The sequence below is a fragment of the Siniperca chuatsi genome, linkage group LG10 (assembly GCF_020085105.1).
Source record: "Siniperca chuatsi isolate FFG_IHB_CAS linkage group LG10, ASM2008510v1, whole genome shotgun sequence".
Lineage (NCBI taxonomy): Eukaryota > Metazoa > Chordata > Actinopteri > Centrarchiformes > Sinipercidae > Siniperca > Siniperca chuatsi.
Window position 1 is genome coordinate 9,441,478 of NC_058051.1, and position 14,208 is coordinate 9,455,685.

A 14,208-nucleotide genomic window follows, 5' to 3' on the forward strand; every position below is an offset into this window, starting at 1 on the left:
AATTCACCAGCTTGTAGGAACTAGTTTTTGGTTTACAAAGGAAGTGCTATGCCTAGCTTCTCAAATGTCTTTAAAATGTACTCCACATTGTCTAACATACTTAATTGCAGCAAGATGAATGTTTTGTCTAAAATATACCACCCAATGGTTCTGACGTGCTGCTTTAAGCGTACTGTCTCATTTCCGGTCACCGGTGTTTGTCTGTTAATAGTAGCGTAAATTTACTGTTCTAGTTCATCACAGTTAATTTAGTTTGATTCCTTATTATAGTGACTAACTATCTGAACTAAAATTGAACATTTAATAGTCTTTCCACAGAGTCCATCATTATCGGACCATTATTTAATAACTTTTGAGCTCCTATTACTGGACTACACGCCATCAGCCAAAAACTCCTACTCTAGATGTCCATCTGATTGTGCTGTAGCTAAATTTAAGGAAGTGATTCAATCTGCATTTAATTCTATGCTATGTCTCAATATAACAGAGGACTACTTTTCTAATTTCAGGCTGCAGGCTCACTGCTAACGACACTCGATTCTATCGCCCCTCTAAAAAAGAAGATAATAAAACAAAGAAGGTTAGCTCAATAGTATAACTCCTAAACCCACAAATTAAAGCAAATATCGCAAAAATTTGAAAGGAAATGGCATTCCAACAACCTGGAATAATCTCGTTTAGTCTGGCAAGATAGTCTTAAAACATATAGGAAAGCCCTCCGTAATGCCAGAGCAGCTTACTACTCATCATTAATAAAGGAAAATAAAAACAACCCCAGGTTTCTTTTCAGCACTGTAGCCAGGCTGACAGAGAATCACAGCTCTATTGAGCTATGTATTCCTATAGCTCTCAGTAGTAACGACTTCATGAGCTTCTTTAAAAATAAAATTTTAACTATTAGAGAAAAAATTCATCACATCCTGCCCTCAACCGGTACTGATTTATCTTCAAACACAGGAACCTTAGAAAGAACTGTAAAACTTGATATATATTTTGACTGCTTTGCTCGACCTTCTTCAACTAACTTCAACGATTAATAAATCTAAGCCATCAACCTGTCTCTTAAACCCCATTCCAACTAGGCTGCTTAAAGACGTTTTACCCTTAGTTAGCACTTGTTTACTGGATATGATCAATCTGTCTTTATTAACAGGCTATGTACCACAGTCCTTTTAAAGTAGCTGTAATTAAACTTCTTCTTAAAAATCCTACTCTTGATCCAGAGCTTTCAGCCAACTTTAGACCTATATCTAACATTCCCTTTCTCTCTAAGATCCTTGAGAAAGCAGTCGCCAATCAGTTGTGTGACTTTCTAAATAACAATAGTTTATTCGAGGATTTTCAGTCAGGATTTAGAGTGAGCACTGGTGAGAATTACAAATGACCTTTTATTTGCATCAGATAATGGACTTGTCTCTGTACTTGTCTTGTTAGATCTTAGTGCTGCATTCAACACCATTGACCATCACATCCTATTACAGAGACTGGAACATTCAATTGGCATTAAAGGAACCGCACTAAGCTGATTTAAATCCTATCTATCAGATCCATTTCAGTTTGTACATGTTAACGGTGAACCCTCCAAAGTACGGCAAAGTTAGTCATGGAGTTCCACAAGGTTCTGCGCTTGGACTGATTCTATTCACCTTATATATGCTTCCTTTAGGCAATATTATTAGGAAACACTCCATAAACTTTCATTGTTATGCGGATGACACCTAATTATATCTATCGATCAAGCCAGATGAAACTAACCAGCTGTGTGATCCTTGTCCTTCTCCTCATACTTCCATTTTCAGTCACGTTAAACTGGAACATTCCTTAAGAACCTTAATGAACAAAGACTAAAAACCCAACACATAACTATTTTCACCAGCATACATATTATTTTAGTATTAACAGTCAAGGGAGCAAGTACTGAACAACTAAGAACAACACAATGGACGACGCATGGCTGTGTCCGATATCACTCCCTTGTGCACACATGCATCCCTGTGAACCCTAAATAGTTTACAGTGAGCAGTAAATTAAGATTTCAGACACTTATGAATCAACATCATTTTGCATCATCACTGACAGCTGTAGTCCCACAACAGTAATTTTCATATCTATAAAATGCGATGTAGTGTGTTGTGGGATTATTTGCAGAAGGTAGTGTACATGCTAATGTTTTTTGTTCCATTGTGGGAACTTTTGAAGGCACTATATGGAGCATAAATTTCACAGACAGAATTCAGACACTCAAATAAAATGCCGTAGAGTAAATACACTGCACTATATAGTAAATCGGGATTCATTTCAGATATAGCCTATGATTACAGTTGCAAAGCTAGGCAAGACTATCCCACGAGAGGTTCCTGTGCTAAAATTACAATGGAGTTCAAAGACAAACTTTGCCTTGCTAATGTATAATGCAATTTGAACAGAAAAGGAAAAGGGGAAACAAAATTTGAAGAAATGCTAAATTTGGATGAGACATCACAGACTTTAAACTATGCAGAGTGAAGGAAGCTGTGACCTCAAACCTGATGAACTAGATTCTAAAATAATTTTAAAAAATTTCTCCCACTAAGTGATGTTGATACTCCCAGTTCAATTAGCAAAAATAAAACATATTTAAATAATCTTAATGGGAACAACTAGCACATCAAATAGCTAAAAATTAGCCTATAATCACTAAACACCACACACTGTATGATTTTATCTGCCAACAGTCAACACCAGCTCAAACAGGCTGAAAACAGACAAACAGAAGTGGAACCCAAATCATATTAATAATCTGCCTAACAACTGTAATGTGTGTGTGTGCTCGCCTTGAGTTTCATCACTAATCTCACCATCTGTTTAAGCAATAGACATCCATGTTAAGTTAATAAATATGAATAATTGTTTGTTGCAGACCTAATTATTATACAAGTAATGTCAGGCTTTAAGAATAACAACTCAGTTGTAAACATGTTTGTTCATTTGTTGGCATTACATTTTTTTAATGATAGGGTTGAGATGCACTACAAATGTCTCTAAACAAGTACACACCCTTAGTTGATTCTCATTATTTTTAAGTTGTGTATAAATAATTGTTTTCCTTGCCACTGCCGCTAAGTGCCTGAATTGTTGGGTCTCTGTAAATAATATAACGAGTACAGTCTAGACCTGCTCTTTAGGAAAAGTGCAATGAGATAACTACTGTCATGAATTGGTGCCATATAAATAAAATAAATTGAATTGAAATTATGTTCCCAACCAAGTGCCTTATACTACACATATCTGGCATAGGGTTAGGATAGAGAGAGATGACTCAATATGGTTAAAATTCCATGTTAGTTACTGTAAGGCTGAACATTTATCAGAATATTCACAGTATACATTAACCTGTATGTTGCTTGCTCCTACATTATCTCAACTGAAGTAAGCAATCACTAAAATAGCTAATTTGAGGATGTAGTGACATGCACACACACACACAGTATACATACTTACTGATTGCTGTATGCTTATTGTGTTTAGAATAGATGACAGTGATTGTTGGCTGAAGTTACTGATTATTAATCAGTGCTAAAGTTAAATAAACTCAATAACAGTTGGTTGTGATGGTCAGTGCTCGGATTCACACTCCACTGTCCAATATTATTAATGTAAGATAGTACTTTAAATATCAGCCTTTCTAAGTGGACAGCCACCTTTGAGACTGTTTTTCACGTTTGGTTATTGGTCCCTTATCCCAGGGTGGTGCCCCGTAATTATTCATCCATATTAAGAATTTTGACAATATTAATAATTGTATTAATATTCATAAATATATTTGATATTTTGCTAATAACCAAACCTGTCCTACCTGAATCCCAACAGTAACTTACTTGCCAATTTCCAGTTACTAACAGTTACTCTATAATGATATTATCAGGTTATTAGCATCAGCAGAGCACTGTAATTTTTTGTGAGTGGACAAAGTCGACAAAATTTGGACTTGTATTTGAATAAAATTTTCTTTACGCATGCACAGAAATACATTTCTTTTCAGACATCCACCTTCTTACGACCCCCACAACTCCCTTGTTGCTTGCCTAATCCTACATTTTCTACATGGCTCAAGACAGTTTTGGGAAGAACTTCAGAGCCTGCAGAACTCCTCCCCTTGCAATTATCTCAAGTCAAGCACCAGCAACAAAGTCCCCAGTCTACATCAACAACATATTCCTAATTAGACTTAACTGTCCTTGGGCACAGGAATAACATATGTGACATTCCCCGTCAAAGCCTAATTGCTTTCAAATCAATGTACTGTATATTTATGAATGTTGTGTGATTTGAATTTATTAGTAACCTGCCAATTCCCAGTTACTAAAAAAAATTTATGTCCTGTCTATTTACTCCTTAATTTTGTCTTCTGTGTCATACATTGCAATTGCTATATGTTTGAAGAACAATGTTGCTTTAGTTGTATGAAAAGCACAATTTTGTATTTTAAATACGAATTTCAATTGATTTTGAGTACTTTGTAATTGGTATTTGACAGGGAGGAAACAAAATTAAATCTAATTTGTACCAAGATACTTTAGAGTGTAATAATTTTGTATTTTCAAAATATTTTCTCAATGATTCATATACATAAAAAAACAAGATTAAGTCAAAACCTAGCATATGGCTGGACCGTGTATTACTGAGCAAGAGGGCTTTTAATTTCAAACGGATACAGGAAGTCGCAGCATCCAGCCCATCTGGCCTGAGCTGAGGACGAGAACTTCATAATTTCTGGACTTTTACTTACAGTTTGTGGACTCAGGGTGACAGTCGGAGGGAGAAGGAGGAAATGGAATCAGAGGAGGAGCGCGGAAACGAGGACTCGAGAGGATTTGCAAATGAAAAGAAAAGGAAGAAGAGTAATTCAAATGATTGAGGAAAGAGGAGACATATCTTTGGGATGGTAGCTGTGACACAGACAGACAGGATTTTCAAGGATCCACATGAGGTCAGAAAGTTTGTATGAGGAAAGCTTGGAGATGTAAGATCGGTCAGGATGTGAGGTGGGATGGTTATCATTGATTGTGTATCAAAGCGTCAGAGCGATAGAGCCCTGAAGATTTGTGCATTTAGAGATCATAGCAGTGTGACTTGCTTCCCACTTGGATCAGAAGTAAAGAAGAAGGGAGTAGTAAGCGGCGTGCCACTGACGGTAGAGGCCGAGTCATTTCAGGATATTGAAGATGTGTGTGAGGCAAGAAGGCTGACAAGATTCAAAAAAGGGGAGAAGGAGGACAGTAATTCACTGTGTTTGACTTTTGAGGGGGGAATTGCCGGAAAGAATGTGTCTAGATTATGTGTGTTACAGGGTGAAGCCATATGAGAGAGCTCCTCTCAGATGTGGGAAGGATAAAAGTAATGTGGAGAACCAGATGTGGTTTCACTCAAAATTCCATTGTACATGAGTTTGGACTATGTCAGTGCATGGACATTGCATGATCAGAGAATGCTATACACTTGGCTTTTCATAATTGGATGAAAGTGTTATCTATTGGCTGAGAGCTAATCACAGTGTGGTTTGTCTTGAAACACTATAAAATGTAGTGTATGAAAGTATTTGGGGAGACACACCTTGGTTGGTTCTTGTGGTATGGTTTTGTGATCTCCTTGTAATTCATTACAATTATTTACTTCAACTCTTCTGTGTTTTGTGTATATTACATTATGTGTTTAGTGCTATCGGACAATTTCCACAACATTCTGGAGGTCCCACCGAGATGATCTAACCTGCTGACCATTCCGCAGATCGGGACAATCCTAGGGGACAGAGGAACCTCGAGCCCATGTTTAAGAGGTTTTTTCAAGATGCCTGATGGTCATCCTTTTGAGGATCGAGACAGCAGTAAGTCATCTCAACTTTAAAATAACATTTAGAGGGTTCAATTGGCATGTTAATTGTGTGGAAATTGTATTTGTATATTTTTGTTTTGTGTGTTGTTGATCTAAGCTTAGTAAAGGGAATTCTAGAGGAATTCGCCTAAAAACAGGCAGGGATAGTATTCCTTGGTCTAAAAGGCAGAAATGGTAATTTCTGGCCTAAAATAGGCAGAGATGGTAATCTCTGGCCTGAAATTGCACAAGAGGGAGGGTCCGTTCGGTGTGGAAAAACACTGGGTGAGTTTGGAACTAATTATTTTCTTGCACCCTTGGTTGTATATACCTAGAAGGGAGGCGGCAAAGACCTCTATAATATCTTTTGACCTGTGAGTGTTTGGTTAATGAATGTGCATCCTTGGTTGTTTAGCCAAAAAAGGGGAGGCTTTGAACTAGGTGTACATGGTTAGTGAGTCTGTGGTTCTTGAATAAGTGAGTTTTCCTGATTTTGGAGGAACTTCTCTCCCTCCTCCTGTTCGATTTGTCTCTGTGATTTGAGTCAGCTGATATTTTTTTTAAAAAGTGCTGTCTACCTTGAGAAATCTTTGCTGGACCCGTTATATAGAGGCAGTGTTTCATTGCTTGCCTATGAAATGCTCCTTTCGGTGCTTTAGATGGCACTGGTTCACTTCGTTATTAGATTCTAATTCTTGTTTTGTTTTGTTTGTTTCCTCTTTTAATTTTATCTGAAAAGGGGGATTTTTTTTACTTTTATTGATTGAAATAATAATAAATAACTAAGACGGGGCACAGCATCGGAGACGTAAAAGGCTGTTTTCTCTGAAGGCAATTAGGACGGAGCGTGAATTAGCCAAGCACCAAAAGGTGTTGGAGGAACTATATGCTGAATAAAATAGGTCTACACTGTGTGTAACACTAAATATATGTGATCCGTGTTGTATTCACGGTTATTTTATTTATGAGAGTGTGTTGATATGATTTTCCAGGTTTTTATCAGGCCTGCAAATGTCCACTTAATAACGGCTGACGTACACCCAGAGCCAGTCTATGCAGCATGGGTAGAGGAAAACGAGCTAATACAGGCAGTGAAATCATCACCAGGGAAGCAACCCTAGGGGGCGACGTGGACTTAGGGGAGACAGGGTATGTAACAATATGTGAACTGTCTGTAATTATGGCTGTTTTATTTATGAGAGTGTTGTATGAGTGGTTTTTATACAAGGATTTATACAGGCTGTAATTCCATCACCGGGGGTGCAGTGCTGGTGAAGAAGGAGACAGGGAACACCTTTGCACAGGGGAAGAGGGCAAAGAACTTACACAAACTGAATCCATCATCAGAGGTGCTGCCTCAGGGGATGAAGGAGATTCAGAGGGCATTAGTCGTGCTGAGACGGTTGCAAGGTAAGTATCAATATGTGATTTAAGTGTATTCACTGCTTAATAAATGTATTAGTGTGTGTGTGTTGACATGATCTTTCCTAATTTTTATCAGATCTAAGACTATGCAGTTAATAATTACTCACCAACCGCTGGAGCCAGTCTATGCATTTGAGGGGGAAGGGAGGTCAATGGACTCACATCTGATGTTGAAGCGCTCTACAGAGAACTGAACAAGACAGAGTGGGGGATTGAAAAACATTCAGGTAATATCAAACAAGATGCGTTTTTCCAAAGTGTTTGTGTGAACAACAGGGCCAGCACGCCTGTGATTCACAGTTTGGTGATATACTCAGAATATTGGATGAATCAACTTGCTCTTATACATCTGTGTGTTCTATCTGTACTGTACCCACTTGTATGAAGCTGGTGGATACTACATCAGGCCAAATATTATTACTGTGTGTTTTCTCAGAGCCATCAGAACTACCTAATTTAACTGAGGTTTATGGGTGCTGTTTAAATATTAGTAATTTAGCAAGAGCTGCGGGAGGTGATGTTGTAAATTATGAGGATGGGAGACTAGATGGTTTGTTTAACTTGGTGAACAGACAATTTGATGAATTGGAAAGTTCTATGAGTAGAAAAATTGATGAATTGCAGCACTGTAACAAAGTCTTAATAAACACTGTTCTAGCCCAAAGTAAAACTGTTGCTTTGTATAGATGTGTGCATGCTAGTGGCATTCAAAAATTCAAAAAACAGCAGATCTGGATGAAAATCAAGGCGATGAATGTTCTTGCTGAAACTCAAAGAGCAGAGTTAGAGTTCAAATAGTTCAATGCACCGTTGACTGAAAAGAACCATAGAGCTGTTACCTAAGCGTTGTGTCCCTTGTGCTGTAGTTGATAGAGTGTCTGTAGACGATAGTGTCACAAATCCTCCTCCTAGAAAAATCTTCAAACATAGTGACTGGTCTGGTCGTGAAATGTGTAATAATGATTATACAACCATGAGCCGTCAGTTTAAAAAACGACTTGCAATGGTCCGTTTACTGAAAAGGAACATAGAGTGATGTATCCCTGCTGCTGCTGAGGTAGAAGGGGTTGTAATAGCTAATTGTGTAATAGCTAAACTGTGTGCCCCCTGCTGTAACAGGGGTCACACAGTTGTTGCAGACGAGGGTGTAGGTGATGCTAATGCACACAGAATAGTGCAGATGTAGAAATGGATTTAATAGCTAATTGTGTTGCACCTGCTGGTACAGTTGTTGCAGTGGAGGGTGTAAAATGTCCAGACTGTAAACGCATTTGCAAATCTAAGGACTGTTTTGAGCAACACGAGCTACAAAAAGCGAAAGACCACGTAGTTCCTTGTGACAGATTGAAATACTGCAAGGCTTGTGAAAAAACCTACGCCATTGGAAAAAACCTGCATAAGGAGAGCAAAGTGCCTCACGAATGTTTTATTTAGCCCATTGAAAAAGTAAAACCACGGTGGTAAACATAAGGCAAAGTTTTGTTTTAATACACTGAAATGTCTGACAGCGCTGGATAGATTAATTCAGTTTCCTACCCACACATTTGTGTAAAACAAATGTAGCCCAAGGTTTTGAAGATATGGAGAAGGGATATTTTTCCCACAAGTTCAACACTAGGGAAAATGAGAACTACATAGGAGCTTACCCTGACCCATCTTACTATGGGTATGACAGTATGAGTGGCAGTCAGAAAAAGATCTTTCTGACGTGGTATGACACAGTCCGTGATGAAATCTTTGATTTTCAAGCAGAGATTTGATGGTACTGTATTATGTATGATGTGGCAATGTTGCGCAAAGCATGCATGATTTATTGCGATACTCTTCTCTCCATTTGCATTCACCACACTGGCATCTAGCTGTATGGGGTTATTCAAACACGCTGTGGCTCTTACGTATGAAGGGGCACACGTTAAGCAAAATAAGACATATTCAGAGGTGTCTATGCAGTGGCTGGAATATATGGCTCGTACAGAAAACACTGAGATCAAACATGCACAGTTGAATGAACAGTTGTTTGGGTCATATTTTGTAGATGGGTATAGCACCGCCACAGGTACATGCTATGAATTTGCAGGTTCACTAGACAAAACAATTGTAATAAATAATGTCCAACTTGAACAAAACCCTGCTTTATCAGACCCTCAGACACCCACAAACCATATCGATCTCAGCATACCCAGTTCTTGTTACGGACAGAACAACCGGAGACAAAGGTGAGGAGACTGAGAGAGTTTATTATTACAAAGAGGTAATATGGAATGGATATGAGTGGAAATGATACCGTCCCTTATTTCGCTGATGGTAGAAGGTTTTGGGAACTGGAGCGACACACTCAGGAGACCGGAGACAGACGGGAGCCGGGGCTGGAGCGACACACTCAGGAGACCGGAGATTACTGGAGTTGGGATTCGGGGATCGGGGTTCAAAGTGGCGGCAACCTTGACTTAACATCGTGGGTGAGTCCGTGGAGTGTTCGAAGGTAGGTAGCGTAGCTCTGTCCTTCATATGAACGAGACCGGACCCAGACTGAGGTGAGGAGTGGGAATTTATGGAGGAGTAGAGTGGCTGAATACGTACAGGTGTGTGATGGGAAACAGGTGCTGGGGATTAGTATTCAGGTGAGGAGGTGTGGTGTGGCTGCGATGTGGTGGAGCCTGGCGTGTCTGTGACAGTTCTCCTGTGCAGCAAGGAGGTGCTCGTATTTCACCACAACCAAGTGTTGTGCGGTGAAGTCGATTTGCAAATGATCAAATCAGACAGTTGTTAAACTTTCCACCCCCGCTTAACACAGATGGAATAGTGGACTACGGTGTATATCACAACACAACTTTGCAACAAGCGGATGCGTTGCTACAGCAAGCAATGGCATACGCGACTCCTCAAGATGCGGTGCAGTTATAGCTGCGCGGGCAAAATCTTCATAGTAACGTCTCGGCCGTCTCACAGAATGATGAGCTCCCCAGCCTAGCCGATTTTGAAAGGCTCTTACTCCGTGTTGTGCAGTCCAACTGGGCCGTTATGGCCGATGGTTAGCTAGAACTTATCGTGGAAGTGATCCAGAACCCTAGGGGCAGGGGGAAACAAATTCTGGGGAAAATGCTAGACTGTAAAATCACTTTTTAAAAAAGACGTTTTCTGTACATCGTCCAGAACAGAGAGAATCAACTATGTTTTGCCATCTGTCTTGCTCATCTGTTACAACCCGAAATCAGTGATAGAGAAGCCCTCAAATGCGGTAGACAGCTTCAAAATGAAGCGGACGATCAGACCGCTGTATCCTTTAGTGACGTCCCAAAATTTGAAAAGGCGTTGGACTGTAAAATTGTAGTGTTTTACAGAACCGAGGATGACAGGGCTCTCCGCAAATTCTTGACAGATAGCCCAAGACGGAGTAAAACCCTGATTTTGTTTCTCCTCCAAAATCACTACTATGTAGTTAAAAATCTCAAAGCCTTTCTAGGTTCGCCTTATGTTTGTGAGCACTGCTTTGCAGGTTTTAACAGCGTGCTGGGCCATACTTGCGACGCTCGTTGCATCGTATGCCTGGTTGACCCTGGTTGTACACAGACACCTGTTGTGTGTGTGACCAATGCAACAGAATGTGTCGCTTACCTTTCTGTTTGACCAAACACAAAGAACCAGAGAGATCGAGAGGTCAAACATATGCCAGCGCTTGTGCCTTGTACAAAAAATGTACCAAATGTGCACAACTGTACTACTGTGCCATGAACGGTAATGGTAAACAACACAAGTGTCAGCGAACCATTTGAGTTACACAGGCGAGTACCCACCCACGGTATTGAGACCATGACAACGGAGTAACTAAAAGACTTTTACAGCTGGTACGAAACGCTGCAGCATGGCACATTCAACGGCATGAAAGAGGCACACCTCTATTGTAAAATGATGTAGAAATTCTCGCTAAGGGTTGCATGCTGTTCAGAAAACAGTATATCGATGAAACCGCTGTTGATCCCTTCAGCCGAGCGACCATTGCGTCGGCATGCATGAAGGTACAATGTTTCTACCACCGAAAACTTTAGCAATCCCCTCTCTGGACGACTACTGGGGTCAGTTCAAAACATTTTCAAACGCCGGTATCCAATGGTTAGAGTGGTTGTCACATACTCATGACATCCCTATCCAACATAAGGGGGAAAAACAGCTGGGGCGAGTCTTTGTAGACGGGTATGCTGAGATCACAGTAATGTCTGAGTTTCTAGGATGTTTCTATCACGGGTGTTCAATTTGCTATCAAGCGCACGACACCTGTCCTCTGACGGGTCAGAGAGTTGCAAGCGAGCTGTGAGGAGAAATTATGTAAGTTAGAAGCCATGCACAAGGTAAAACTCATCATGCGTGAGCATACGTGGATGATGCTGAAGAAATCTCATCAGGAGTTGAAGGAGTTTCTCAAACAATATAACTCTCCACAGCCGTGGTCACCCTGCGAAGCTTTGTACGGAGGGCGTACCTCTGCTATAAAGTTGAGACACACCAGTGAGTCGAACGAGACAATCTCTTATGTAGGTATGACATCTCTCTAACCTTACTGTAACACCAACTTCCCCTATTCTCTCGGACACCCTGAAATGATCTATAAAGATTTCCAAGAACCTCAAAGCTACTTTGGGCTAATCAGAGCAAGGGTCTACCCACCGAGAGAGTTTACTTTCCAGTCCTACAGTCCTGCCCTATAGAACGATGGGGGCTAAACTTGTGTTTACCCTTTGTCAAGCATGTGCCAAACTCAATTTGCAGGAGGGTCTGTGTCAGCATAGCGATGATGACAGGGCGTTGACTGGTGTCTGGGTCACTCCTGAATTTAACAAGGCTTTGGAGATGGGCTATCGGATAGCTGAAATAACAGCAATAAGAATAAATAGATGAGACATTTTCATCTTTACTCATCTCTTTTATGATTTTACAAAAGGTATCAGACACAGAGCATTTGTTTGCTGCTAGCAATGTGTCGCTTACTATCTGATCCCAATTTTCAACATTTCAAACAACGTCCAAAATCTTTTCTAGTCTAGCGACTTCGCCTCTAAAGAAAAAAACATTCACAACACGGGTGACTTTGTTTTTAATCACCTGATCTAAAACATTGATTAACGATTACACGTTCCTCTATATAAGTCACAAGTTTTCTGCAATAATTACCCATTTTTTGAATCACTCATTTCCCTTCCAAAAGTCCGCAACATAGTTCATCAGCTCAATCTTTTTCTTGTCTTGACCGATCAGCAGGTCGTACATCTTCTCCATTTTTTCTCCAATGCGTCTTGTCATTTTGAGGTTATGAAGAAAGGCCTCGGAAGCGCCTTGGACTCTGTATGCAGACACGTGGATATGGCATGCCTGAAGCGCCTGTTGAATGGCTCTTATAAAACAATCCGAAAAGCCGTTTCATCAACTCATTGTAGTGCCGTTGGAAGAAATAATCCGGCATCTCATACAGACATTCATGTTGTAGCTGACAGGTGATCAATTTGACAGCTGTTACAGATTTCAGATCTGTATGCGGTCGAAACCTTGCTAAACAGGCAAAACACCTCGGCTCTCACCGTGTTCAGAAATAGGTCAGAGAGCACCCTGTCAGGTTCGTCCTCTTTCTTGGGAGAGGGGGGTGGTGAGGCGCTTGAAGCTGAGGATACCGAAGAAGAGGGTCAGTTGAGGGGGGGAGATGGTGTAGGAGGAGGTAGAATCCAGTCAGGGGTCCCCGGCAGTGAAGGTGGGGGTGTCGTATCGAGGGTAGGGCTCCCGATGTGTAGTGGTGATGTTGCTTTAGGAACCGTATCAAGCTCCTGCGGTGCTGCTGCAGGGTTCTCCTCTGGGAACGCATGCATGGTCTTCCTCCTCTGGTTTAGGCTGACAGCGAGGTGATGGTGGAGAAGGGATCGTCACATTCCCACCCTCCTCTCAGAGCTTGCACCAGCCGTAAGGTTCATGATTCACAGCAAAACAGGTTGGTCGTATCATAAGAGGGGTCTCTGATGGTGCTGCCACAGGGGTTCCGATAGTATCCGGGCTCCCGGGTCGCTGGAGCCAAGGGAGAGACATGGCTTTTCTCAGTCGGAGACAATTCTGTGCTTTCTGGTTGTGGTAGAAGAGGAAGAGACATGCTTTTTCTCAGTGTGTGCACCTATTTTTAGCGGAATGAATTACAGGGCGGAGTCAGAGGAGGAGGAGTTGGGGGTGGTGTCTTCTGTAAACAGAGTCTTTTTTATCATCAGACTGTCTCTCGATGTCTGACTCCTTAGGAAGAGATCCTTCAGTTTTTCTACTTTTTCAATCATCATTTTCATCCACACCTTGACGGGCAGCCGTAATGACGTCTGGAACACTCTGCATTCAGTATTGAAATATTCCAAGATGAATTCGTCCAAGTGTTCATCTCCTTTGACCACCTGACGGCTTGAACGGTAGAACCATCTGCCAGAACCCGAGTTTTTCATCTCCCAAATGCTGCAGGTAACATTTTTTTTCGGGGCAAGCACTGGTGGAAATTCCTGTTTATCCCGCGCAAGCGTTTGCGTCTGTTTGTCTTTTGTTGCAGGTTCCTTTCCTTCATTCCCTCTGAGGGTTGCTCTGAGGTTGTTTGAAACCAGCAGATTCAGCATAAACATTGATGTAAGCGTTGCTTTTGGAGTGAGGGGTTTCTTCTTTCTCCAGCTGGTAAAAACAAAGCTCGTTGACTTCATAGTTGAACGCGTATCCCCACACACCTCCATCTTCTAAAAGCCATTCCTCCTGAAGCGCGTTGGAGGGAGGTGTCTGGATCCGACTCAAATACACCTGTTTCATGGGTGCGCCCCCCGGTGTTGCGTTTTGATAACTTGTCACAAGCGTCTGGCTGATCATCTTCACTGATTCATCTTGTTTGATGTTTCACACAAGAAATATTCTGCTTTTAATATTTTTTTTAAA

General features: G+C 40.9%; 1 long non-coding RNA gene across 1 annotated transcript; it reads left to right on the plus strand.

The window, feature by feature from the left end:
- The first annotated feature begins 1,631 nt into the window (after nucleotides 1-1,631).
- LOC122882685 lies at nucleotides 1,632-13,747 on the plus strand. Its single transcript, XR_006379437.1, has 7 exons — nucleotides 1,632-4,969; nucleotides 5,696-5,863; nucleotides 6,843-6,999; nucleotides 7,090-7,260; nucleotides 7,352-7,502; nucleotides 9,416-9,491; nucleotides 9,584-13,747. It is a non-coding gene; the product is annotated as an uncharacterized LOC122882685 (long non-coding RNA).
- The last annotated feature ends 461 nt before the right edge of the window (nucleotides 13,748-14,208 follow it).